Source organism: Puntigrus tetrazona, chromosome 3 (genome assembly GCF_018831695.1).
Source record: "Puntigrus tetrazona isolate hp1 chromosome 3, ASM1883169v1, whole genome shotgun sequence".
NCBI lineage: Eukaryota > Metazoa > Chordata > Actinopteri > Cypriniformes > Cyprinidae > Puntigrus > Puntigrus tetrazona.
Genome location: NC_056701.1, coordinates 8,743,054 through 8,755,553, shown reverse-complemented (window position 1 = coordinate 8,755,553; position 12,500 = coordinate 8,743,054). Strand labels below are relative to the sequence as shown.

Here is a 12,500-nt window from a genome sequence, read left to right as displayed (position 1 = left end):
TAAGCTTTATCATATTTATTGTGATTACTACTTATTTTGGTAATTAGTTCTTTATGGTATTTTTAGTGTTATTTGTCTGTGGGCAGCAGTGTTTTTACGTTGTGTGTGTGTGTGTGTGTTTCTCAGGTATCTGATGAACGTGACGTTTGAGGGCCGGAATCTCTCGTTCAGCGAGGACGGCTATCAGATGCACCCCAAACTGGTGATCATCCTGCTGAACAAGGACAGGCAGTGGGACAGAGTAAGAGCCGGACGAGCCGCAGACGCCCGCAGCAGTGTGTAACCCACCTCCTGAAGCGTGTGTGTGTGTGTGTGTGTGCGCAGGTGGGCAAGTGGGAGAACGGCTCTCTGTCGATGAAGTTTCACGCGGTGGCCGCGGTTCGAGCTGTACTCCGGGACGGAGAACCGTGAGGATGATCACCTGTCCATCGTGACGCTGGAGGAGGCTCCGTTCGTGATGGTGGAGGACGTGGATCCACTGAGCGGCACCTGCATGAGGAACACGGTCCCCTGCCGCAAGCAGCTCAAATCACTGTAAACACACACTCATTCATCACACGCTGCCGTTCGTAGATGAAGATAGCAAATCAAATGTATTTAACATCCAGTGAACTGAGGCAGATTTGCTCCAACAATCTGTAGGGCTGTGGTGGAGCCATTAGATAGATATCTCTTTCTCGAATCGAGGGGTCACTGAGTTTCATAGCATTATGATGAAGCGTGTCTCTCGTCTGTCTGCCAGGAATCGGACGGGGGATTCTGCCGTCTACATCAAGCGCTGCTGTAAAGGATTCTGCATCGACATCCTGAAGAAGATCGCCAAGTCTGTGAAGTTCACCTACGACCTTTATCTGGTCACCAACGGCAAACACGGCAAGAAGATCAACGGCACGTGGAACGGGATGGTGGGAGAGGTACGGCTAATAAATAAGAGGTTCTGTGTGTGTTCATGTTCGAGAGAGTGTTTATAATTAGTTATAATCGAGTGCTCAGTGTCCTCATTTAAACAGCCACGTGTGTCTTAATGCTAAAAAATGCTCATGGTTTCAATCTACGTTTCTCATCGTAAGACACACACACTCTGTCGTGCCCCAGTTTAGTCGTGTGAAGTGAAGTTCAGGTATTTAGAGCTAAAATTACCAACAGAGAGAGCGAGAGACAGACAGACAGACAGAGAGAGAGAGAGAGAGACAGTGTGATAACCCACTTTCTGTCTCTTGTTGATCTAGAATCTCTTGTCTTATATCTGCTGTTTGCGTCTCCGTATCTGTCCTCATGTCAACACAGTGCAGCTATGAATGCTGGGAATGAATCTAACCTGTCTCTCTGAGCGCGCTTGAACTGTATTGATGTGATATTTTTATAGAGATGGCAATAAACTGCTAGAAATTTGACAGCTGCTGACATTTTGGTTACCTGTCTGTCTCTCTGTGCATCTGTCTCTCTCTTTCACACCTGTATCTTTGTCTTTCTCTCTGTCTGTTCTTCTCTCATCTACCTGTCTGTCTATCTGTCTGTACTCTCAACTTTCTGTCTGTCTGTCTGTCTGTCACCTCTCTGTCTGTCTGTCCTTCTCCGGCCTTTCTGTCTTTCTTTCTGTCTGTCTCTCACCTCTCTGTCTGTCTGTCTCTATCTGTCTCTGTCTGTCCTTCTCTTAAATGTCTGTCTGTCTTTATCTGTCTCTGTCTGTCTCTCACCTCTCTCTCTGTCTGATCTTTCCGTCTGTCCTTCTCTCACCTGTCTGTCTGTCTGTCTGTCTGTCTGTCTGTCCTTCTCTCACCTGTCTGTCTGTCTGTCTGTCCTCTCTCACCTGTCTGTCTGTCTGTCTTATCTTTCTGTGTCTGTCTGTCTCTCTACCTCTCTCACCTCTCTGTCTGTCTGTCCTTCTCCGGCCTTTCTGTCTGTCTGTCTCTATCTGTCTCTGTCTGTCCTTCTCTTAAATGTCTGTCTGTCTGTCCTTCTCTCACCTGTCTGTCTGTCTGTCTTATCTTTCTGTGTCTGTCTGTCTCTCTCTCTCTCTCTGTCTGTCTGTCTGTCTGTCTGTCTTCTCTCACCTGTCTGTCTGTCTGTCTGCAGGTGGTGCTGAAGAACGCTCACATGGCTGTCTGCTCACTGACCATCAATGAGGAGAGGTCAGAGGTCATTGATTTCTCGGTGCCCTTCATAGAGACAGGCATCAGCGCCATGGTGTCTCAAGCAATGGGACTGTGTCTCCATCTGCGTTCCTCGGTGAGCCGCCTCCGTCTGTCCTGTATCTGTGTTTCTCTAAAGCGCCCTGTATCCGCTGACTCGAGTCTGGTTTCTGTCCACAGAGCCATTCAGCGCAGACGTCTGGATCATGATGTTCGTCATGCTGCTGCTGGTTTGTGCCATCGCCGTGTTTGTCTTTGAATACTTCAGTCCCGTGTGGCTACAATCGTCGTCTCATCGACGGCAGAGGTACAGAACGATGCATCTGCACACATGACCTCATCTGCATGACAAATACTGCTGCTATTTCCTGGGAGTCATTCATTATTGATTTGATTTCTAAACAATACCATGCAGTTGTTCTGTAGTTTTGCTCATGGCTCATGTCACACAGCCTTTCCATTAGGGCTGAATGATTAGAATTTTTTTTTTGGAATGTTAATGAATTTTTAAAGGCTTCAATTTGCTGTTGAGTATTTAATCGAGTACTGAAAACAATAGATTGGTTTTGGCACAGAACCTGCTGGTTTCTAAGTCATTCTCCTTACGAATCTGGTGAAACTGGTTGTGTTTCTGTGCTCTCAGAGGCCGGTGGTCCGCTGCTCACCATCGGAAAGGCCATCTGGCTGCTCTGGGGTTTGGTCTTCAATAACTCCGTTCCAGTGCAGAACCCCAGAGGAACCACCAGCAAGATCATGGTGTCCGTCTGGGCCTTCTTTGCCGTGATTTTCTTGGCCAGCTATACTGCTAACCTGGCAGCGTTTATGATCCAGGAAGAGTATGTGGACCAGGTGTCGGGCCTCAGTGACAAAAAGGTGCTCTAATAGAAGATACAGCTGTACTTTTTTCAGGTAGAGAGGATATTCTGTTCTCTGGTCAGTCTGTCTGTTTGCTTAACCTTGTGCTGTTTGTTTGTCTTCAGTTTCAGAGACCCAACGACTTCTCCCCGCCGTTTCGCTTTGGGACGGTGCCAAACGGCAGCACCGAGAGAAACATCCGCAATAACTATAAAGAGATGCACTCCTACATGGTGAAATTCCACCAGCGCAATGTGGATGAAGCGCTCTACAGTCTGAAGACCGGGTGAGTGTGGGAAACCACCTGAGACACTTCTCTAATCAGTCATTAAAATGCCAAATACACTTTAGCACACATACTCAGAATTAATTAAGAATTTTTCTTCAATAAACTGTTCTACAATACAGTCAAATACTTTCAAAGGGATGTATGATTTGTTGCAATCTGACGACACCTGTTTGAAGTCCAAAGCAAAACAAAAAGTAATGTTGTTAGGGTACCCGGGTGGTTGCTAGGGTGTTGGGGGGAAACGTAACTTCTAGTGACTATCATCAATTTGATTACAGAGACCATCTCTGCATTTAATAAAAAAGTGTTAATCTCATCATTATACATCACTATCAGTCTATTCTTCTACTTTATACTGTTCAGTGCTTTGATACAATCTGTAGTGTTAAAAGCACTATAGAAATAAAAGTGATTGATTGATTGATTGATTGATTGATTGTTGCTATGTGGTTGATAGGTTGCTTTGTTGGTTATTAGCGTGGTTGCTAGGGAACCTGGGGTGGTTGCTAGGATTGTTGTTAGGGTACCTGGGTGGTTGCTAGGATTGTTATTAGGTACCTGGGTGGTTGTTAGGTGTTGCTAGGGTACATGGGAGTTGCTAGGGTGTTTCTATGATGAGATGTCGGGAAGGAGCCGAGAAAAGGTACAAATAAAAATATTTGGCTTTGTGAAAACCTCAAATTCAACTAAACTAAAACTTAAAAAAAGTTAGCCCATGTGCATTCACACTCCTCTCGTGTGTTCTAGAAGTACTAATAAATGGCCAGTACACAAGTAATTCCTAGCAGCCATTAAAATAGAGAGTAGGTGTGAAGATCTAATCTGTGTGGTGTGTTGAATCCCAGGAAGCTGGATGCCTTCATTTATGACGCGGCGGTGCTGAACTACATGGCAGGCAGAGACGAGGGATGCAAGCTGGTCACTATCGGCCCGGGAAGGTGTTCGCCTCCACCGGCTACGCATCGCCATCCAGAAGGACTCGGCTGGAAGAGACAGGTGGACCTCGCCATCCTGCAGCTCTTTGGAGATGGTACTGCTGTCATTCACATCAGACACTCATCTGACAGCTTGTTCACTAGTAATAAGAATCCAGCAATGCTGCACCCGATAAAACATTATGACAGTATGACGTTTGCGGTCTTGTGAAGTATTGGTTTGTGAGCCAGGAGGTCATCTTCTGAAAGCACCTTTACGTTCATGATTGGCTGACTGCTGTTGCATTTTTGTCTTGATTTTCATGTGCTTTCTTGGACATGCATGGCTTTGTTCTGCTTTTTTTCTTGTTCTGGCCTTGTTCCTGTGAGTAATTCATGTGTTCCTGGTGCTATTTTTCCACAGATATACACCACCAGTCAAAGGTTTATGGAAATGTTTGTCTTTTTAAAGTCTCTTCTGCTCCCCTGTTTATTTAATCCAAATTACAGCAAATTGTGACAATTTTTACTTTTTAAAATATTTGAATATATTTTAAACTGTCATTTATTCTTGTGATTTCAAAGCTGAATTTTCAGAATCAGTACTCCGGTCTTCTATATACTGACCTTCTGCTCAAGAAACCTTCATTTCTGTTCTGGTTTGTGGTATGTCTTCAGGTTTCTTTAATGAATACAAGGTTCAGAAGAACAGCATTTAACAACCTTTTTTATCATTATACATGTTTTTAACGTCAATTAAAAACATCCTTGTTAAATTAAAATATTAAAGGATTAGTTCACCACAAAATGAAAATTCTGTCATTAATTTCTCATGTCGTTCCAAACCGATACAACCTTCATTCATCTTCGTAACACAAATTAAGATATGTTTGATGAAATCAGAACAGCAACACATCTGAAATGATCCAGAAACATACAGCAGTAAAACAGTCCATGTGACATCAGAATTAGCAGAACCTGATTTCTGGATCAACATCTTTTGTGATTAATCAGAACATCTATCATTTCATCTGATTTGAGATATTTCTCATGGGAAGGTTAGGTTTAGGTGTACAGATATGGTCAAAATGAACTTTTTGGATTAAAATGTAAAATGTAACATAGAACTATCAGGACGTGCACACTGATTACATCAGATACGTTACAAATAAGTAATGTACAAAATGGTTGAGAAGAATGCTTCAGTAAATTGTTATTTTTGTTTTCTTTGTGCAAAAAGACTTAATATCTTAATATCCTAATTTGTGTTCTAAAAATGGATGAATGTCTAATGGCTTTGAAACGACATTAGGGTGAATAATGACAGAATTTTCATTTTGGGGTGAACTAAGCCTTTAATTTATGACCCCCCCCAACCCCTTCCTAAAAACTATTCACCAAAGAATCCTTGTCAAAGAAATATGTACTCAGCCGTTTTAAATATTGATGGTGATTGGCGTAGAAATAGATACTAGCAGCTTTAAAAGAACTAGAGGGGTCTTTATCATCATTTTTAAAGAGTTTGAAGCATCTGTGTTATAATAATAATAATAATAATAATAATAATAATAATTATAATTATAATAATAGTAAATGTTTGCTGAGCTCAAATCAGCATATTAAAATGATTTCTGATGGATCATGTGACTGGAGTAATATGCTGAAAATTCAGTTTACAAATAACAAGAATTAATTGCATTAAATGAAAATAAAATAAAAACCATTAAAGATGTTCAAAGTTCAAAAACTTTTGGCTGGTAATGTATTTGGTAATTAATCAACACATGACAAAGGGATGTAATGTTCAGGTGAAGTGCTCTGATTCCTCGCCGAGTGTTCAGTTAAATCATCATGTCTTGTATATTGACAGCCTTATGTTTCCATTGTTCTTGGTGGTGATTTTTTCTTCTGCAGTGAATCCTGTTCAAATCAGAGACTGCCCTCATCTGCCACCAGCTTTAATTACCTGAGCCTTTGTTTTAAATACAAACACGTTGTAACAGACCCAGCGTGCAGGAGCATTGCATCACCCTTTATAACGTGTGTGTGTGTGTGTGTGTGTCTCAGGTGATATGGAGGAGTTTGAGGCTCTCTGGCTCACTGGGATCTGTCACCACGAGAAGAATGAAGTGATGAGCAGTCAGCTGGATGTGGACAATATGGCGGGTGTGTTCTACATGCTGGGTGCCGCCATGGCTCTGTCGCTCATCACCTTCATCGCTGAACATGTCTTCTACTGGCACCTGCGCTTCTGCTTCATGGGCGTGTGTTCTGGGAAGCCAGGGCTCACCTTCACCATCAGCAGGGTAATACTGTGCCCACAGACACACTACTGAGAAGGGCTGGACAATAGTGCAGCTTCAGTATATACTGCGATATAATAGATTATTATAGAAAATTTATTTTGAGTATTTGTATTTAATTATATAAGCAGGCTACTTTTGAAAATGAGCATGTCATAAGTTATAATATTTCTTATATTAATATATAAGTAATTAATATTGTTAAGAATTCTAACTAAATATAGCTTAAAAACATATATAAGGAAAATATAATGTAATAAAGGGGGAAAGACAATTAAAAGAAATAAAGTAAAATGACTAAATTACTGTTTTTGCTGTGCTTTGGATCAAATAAGTGAAAAAAACTATTTTGCAAAAACTGGTGATAAATTTGGCTGTATCATCCAGCCCTTTCAAGACACGAGACATAACATGTTTATGCCATCTCTATACACTGAAAGGTCTGTCTCTTCTTCTCTCAGGAGATTTTCAGCTGCATTCACGGAGTAGAAATCAAGATAAGAGTTCAGCGCTCAATTCGCCTCGGCTACCATGAACAACACACACTCGAATATCCTGCGTCTACTGCGCACCGCCAAGAACATGGCGTCCCTCTCCGGGGTCAACGGCTCTCCGCACAGCGCTCTGGATTTCATCCGTCGAGAGTCCTCCGTCTACGACATCAGCGAGCATCGCCGCAGCCTGGCTGGACACTCGGACTGCAAGGCCCCCTACCTGCCCGAGGACAACATGTTCAGCGACTACATCAGCGAGGTGGAGCGTACCTTCGGGAACCTGCACCTGAAGGACAGCAACCTGTACCAGGACCACTACCTGCACCACCACGGGGCTCCACGCTGGGGCTGACAGGCCCCAACCGGCCCCACAGCCTGGGCTCCAGCAGTTCTCTGGAGGGCGGCATGTTTGACTGCGACAGCCTGGGCGGAGGTGTAGCCCCCATCTTCACCACACAGCCGCGCTCTGCGCTAACGCACAGGAATATGAGTAAATTCGACCTGCTGCAGAGCCAGACTCCTCCGTCTGGACCGGGATTGAAGCAGGGACTGGCTGACCTGTACGGAAAGTTCTCCTTTAAAGGTGGAGCTTCCAGTTCGGGATACATCGCAGGGCATGACCGGTTCTGCAGCGGAGCTGACGACGGTAACATCCGCTCCGACGTGTCTGACATTTCCACTCATACTGTCACCTACGGCAATCTGGAAGGAAATGCAAAGAAACGCAAGCAGTATAGAGACAGTTTAAAGAAGCGGCCAGCATCAGCAAAGTCCCGCAGGGAACTCGACGAGATCGAGCTGGGTTACCGCCGCCGCCAGCATCACCACCACCACCACGGACACCGCTCAGCCGCCTCCGTCCGAACGGAAACGAGGCGTGAGCTCCACCTCATATCTGCTTCAGGACAAGGAAAGCCTGAGGGATTTCTACCTGGATCAATTCCGGCCCAAGGAGGGGGTGCCGCGAGTGGGAACATGTGGATCTTACCGATATTCCCAGCGGGGAGGAGGCAACTGCACCAGTTTGGTGTCTGTAGATGACTTCCTAAAAAGCAAACCTAAGAAAACGGAGAGCGGCGAGTGGGAATGTCGCAGCTGTCGGGCCAGCAGTGCAGGCAGCAAGCACGGAGCAGGAGTTCTGCATCGCCGGGAGTGGCTGCGTGGCATCGGGAGCCGCAGGAAGAGTCGGAAGCAGCCGTCCCAGTTCTGCCACTTGTATGCTGTGCGAAGCCTGCAAGAAGTCTGGAAACCTGTACGACATCAGCGAGGACAGTAACCACCTGCTGGAGCAACTGGGAGGCAGCAGGGGCCAGACGCCATCACAGCGCCGCAGGGCCTTCAGTGGGAGGCCGTTACGCAGGCAACACTCCTATGATGCATTCGTGGACCTGCAGCGAGAAGAGTTAAGTGGAATAGGCGCGCCTCCTATGTTATGTGCAGTACCTCCACCACGCAGCGTCAGCCTCAAGGAGCGGGAGCGCTGCATGGATGCCTCCTTCGCACACATATTTGAGCGCCCCGAGCAGGACACGGAGCGAGACCCGCTGTTCTACGGAGCCACCGAGAGAGGTGCGGGATCACCATTTGGGTTGCAGAACGCACCCCACAGGCGCTCTGTGGGAGAGAGGGACCTGAGAGACAGAGGACTCCTTGAGGGGCCTGTTCACGCTTTATCTAAATCCCTCTATCCCGACCGAACCGACCACAACCCCTTCATCCCTACATTCGGAGATGACCAGTGTCTGCTGCACGGTGCCAAGTCCTACTACGTTACCAAGCAGCAGTCGCAGCACGGGGATTTGCTCAGCCCCATGGGCTTCGCCGCGGAGCTGTGCATGGGGAACCACCACACCAGCAAGCTCAGCCTCGGCCCTCCTCGACCGTTCACCGGCAGCAACGGACACGTGTACGAGAAACTCTCCAGCATAGAGTCTGACGTGTGAGAATGAGTCCAGATTTTAGCAGGACATGCAGAACTTGAGAGAACTGAAAATGTCATTTCCTGTGAAGTTCACGTTTGCACCGTTGGGTTTATCTCCACAAGCTGGTGAGAAGAACAAGAGCACGTCCATCTGCCACGTCAGATGGCCACCCAAACAGCCCAGTCCTGTACTCTTGTCTTTTGTGAAGATACAATCATGAAAGCATAAAAAATGTGCATTGATTTGTTTTTTGTTTTTTTTGAAACAGGGTAATAACTGTAACTCAGAGATGTAGTGAAGACACTGCTGACTGCTGGTAATCTGATGTTGAAATTGGGTTTCATTTGTCTGTCGTTTTTCTGAGGCCTTTGCTGAGCATTGGGGTTTAGAGTTTTTGAATGTGACGATCAATCCAGTCTCTGCATCAACCTAACGCATCCATGGCAACAGCCTCTCCCATGCTGGTTACTGCCGTGAAACACGCGTGCATTCGTGGAAGTGCACAATCCTCTGTTTTCTGCCGTCATTTATATTTGAGTCTCTACTGCCGTGATATTTCATATCCAATAAGAAACCGTGTTGATCGCCGCCGTTACGCTCACGTGACTCTCGCTCAGAAGTTGAGAAATGAGGGACATGAGATGACAGTATCAACTTTTGGTTGTAAATACATTTCTCTTTATATAAGCCAACAAGGTCTACCTTTAATATAGCTTTTTCAAGTATAACCAAAATAAAGATAAAAACAGAACAAAATAACAAAAACATAAAATATGCAAAATTTAGCTAAAGCATTATAACTCATGATAAGTGATATTTTTAAGCGATAGTTTGCTTTTTAAATCCATGTTTATTACTTGATTCTGATAGTTTACCGCCTCTTAACCCGGCTTTATTTTAAGGATTTACCTTTATTCAGATTTACCTTTGCAGCGTAACAGAGCTGAGCTGTCGTGAACATATTTAGTTTACTTGATTAGTGTACCGATAACTCCTTGCTAAGTTTTTCTTTAATTGTGTTAGATGTTTGGTCGTTTGCTGGAGAAGGTTTCCAGGTTCTCTCTCTCTCTCTTACGCACACACACACACACACACACACACACACACACACACACACATTTGAAAAGCTATATATATATGAGGACATAGTTGTTCTAAATCCACCCAAACCCTAAAATGTAGAATAAACATTTATGTTATTTATGTATATGTACTTTAACAGAAGGTGGTTTTGTCCGATTTTAGCGAACAATCGCCACAAAGTGTCCTCAAACACACACACACACAGATCTCCAGCATCCGTCACAGAGTGTGTTTCATGAAGTGAAGCTGGGCTTTGAACCCTTCCTAAGGACTGACTGACTTTGTAAAGCTGATTAGTAAGCTGCTAGAGTGTCATGTTTTTCCTCGTAACTCTATGGTGAGGTCCCGTCCTCCGCAGAATAACCTTTCATCTCCTCTTGTATTGTTTCTGCAGTTAGAGTCTTTAAACTTTTCTTTTTAGAGCATTACTATTATTATTATTATTATTATTATTATTATTATTATATCAAAGCGTTTTAGGGTGTTTTCTTCTTGTATGTTGAAGCCGGCGGTGTTCCCGCTATAGCGCAGTAATCTGTTTAATCTTTCCTAAAAACTTATATAGTTTAGATTCAAACACACACACACACACACAGAGTTCCCTACGACCCCCATGCTTATAGCTTGAGCTCTATATGCTTGAAAATCACATTTTCTTGTGCTCATACAGGAATACGCCTGTTACGCATAGCTGTAGTTATAATTTTTATAGTGTATTCACAATATATAAGCAACTTTTAATGTTCTTTTGACTACTATATTCTCATTATTCTAAGGTAAGTATAGCTGGTTTGAAGTATTCTACAGGTAAGAAGCGCCCTGTTGTTATTCACAAACTCCATCTGTTGTTTTCAGCACACGATCAATGAATCCGTCGCTCGTCAGGTGTGCGTGTGCGTGTGCGTGTGCGAGACTCTGACTTCTATGTTAAATACTCTTGTTGCTATGGCACTGCCATGGTGTTACAATGCTGTTCCCATGGTAACTGCAGTGCAAGAGGATGCGGGCTGAATGAGTGAATTGTTTCACTATGGAATAAGAACTACATCCACTTTGATATGTTACTGAAATTTTTACGTCATTTACATCTCTGAAATGATTCTCAAGTGAAAACATGTACAGATTGTGTATATAGTAATGAAAGAATTCCTCCTTTTGTATGACAATATGAACACAAACCTCTATGAGACTTTAATAGTGAGCAAGTGTTTTGATGATGATGGATCAGAATTCTTTCTCATGCTGAATAAAACCAATTCAAATCAATTCTTCGGTCTGTCTGCCTGCTCAGCTCTCTCTGTGTGTGTGTGTGTGTGTGTGTGTGTGTGTGTGTGCTCTTGTTCTATGTACTGCCACGGAACCTGTGTAGCCTACAAACCACACACGGTATCCCGTAATGAAATGTTCCCAATTCTCAGCCTCGTTCTGGTATGCAGTAGTTCAAGACAAAGGATAGTGAATTTAAGCACAGACAAGAATGCGTGGCTGCTACAGTGTCGCAGTGTGCTTCCTATCTAGTGTGCAGTATGTAGTACTGACAGGGTGAACAGTGTTTTCTGTCATGCAGGGAGAAGCTGAACTACACAGGAAAAATGTAATCTATTATTCCTCACACATCTGCTTACCTCTTATTCATTCCTCACTCATGTAGGAGAAAGAGGCATATGAAATATTGATAGACACAGAGAGAGAGAGAGAGAGAGAGAGAGAGAGAGAGACAGGCAGTAGAGGGAGGGACAGGGAAGCGCTCGCAAACAATAAAAGAGCAGAGAGAGAGACACTTGGCTAATAGCAGTACAGATGATAGGAGCGCTGCTCGTTCTTGTTGACTGTGCTGCTGCCGTTTAATGAACCTCTCAACACCCCCACAGTCCCACAATCCTTTGTGAAGCTGCGGCTCACTCTTATTAACGGTCGCCTAGCAACAGAGCGGCACGCGGTGGGTGTGGGTAAGAGGATAATCATCTGAAGCTCCGCCCACTACACTGACTCACACCAGCAAACTTTCCCGAGCAATTAAACTGCAGCGCCATGCATACAAAAATAACACACCGAATTAGAGCTATATAAATAAAAGTCATTGACTGAAGACACTCTAACGATATGCTAAAAAGTCAAAGATTATAATGGTTCCTCCTCCTCAGCTCAGTTCCTGTCGTTCCTGTCGAAGAAACTCAATCTTTGTTTCCAAAGAACACTCACAGTTTCTGTTGATAACAGCATTTTCATAGCAACATCAAAAAACTACCCCCAAGTTTCTTTATATCGGACATTTCGTACACGGTGCTCAGCGTGCTTTAAAGAACAATTATTTTAAATTCTAAAATAAAATATTCATAAAGGGTTTCAAGAGATACATTAGTAAAATGTGACTCCTGTTAGCACAGCTTCCAAATCAGCGATTCCTATTGAAACAACTGGATTTCCTTTGCAAAAATTCCCCAGCAGCAGTAAATGTGGCTGTGACTATATGTACATTAATGCGTATGATTCCAAACACTCTATAAA

General features: G+C 43.9%; 1 pseudogene; it reads left to right on the top strand.

Moving 5' to 3' along the window:
- The window catches only part of LOC122341611, a 21,175-nt pseudogene extending 11,688 nt beyond the window's left edge, over positions 1 to 9,487 (top strand).
- The last annotated feature ends 3,013 nt before the right edge of the window (positions 9,488 to 12,500 follow it).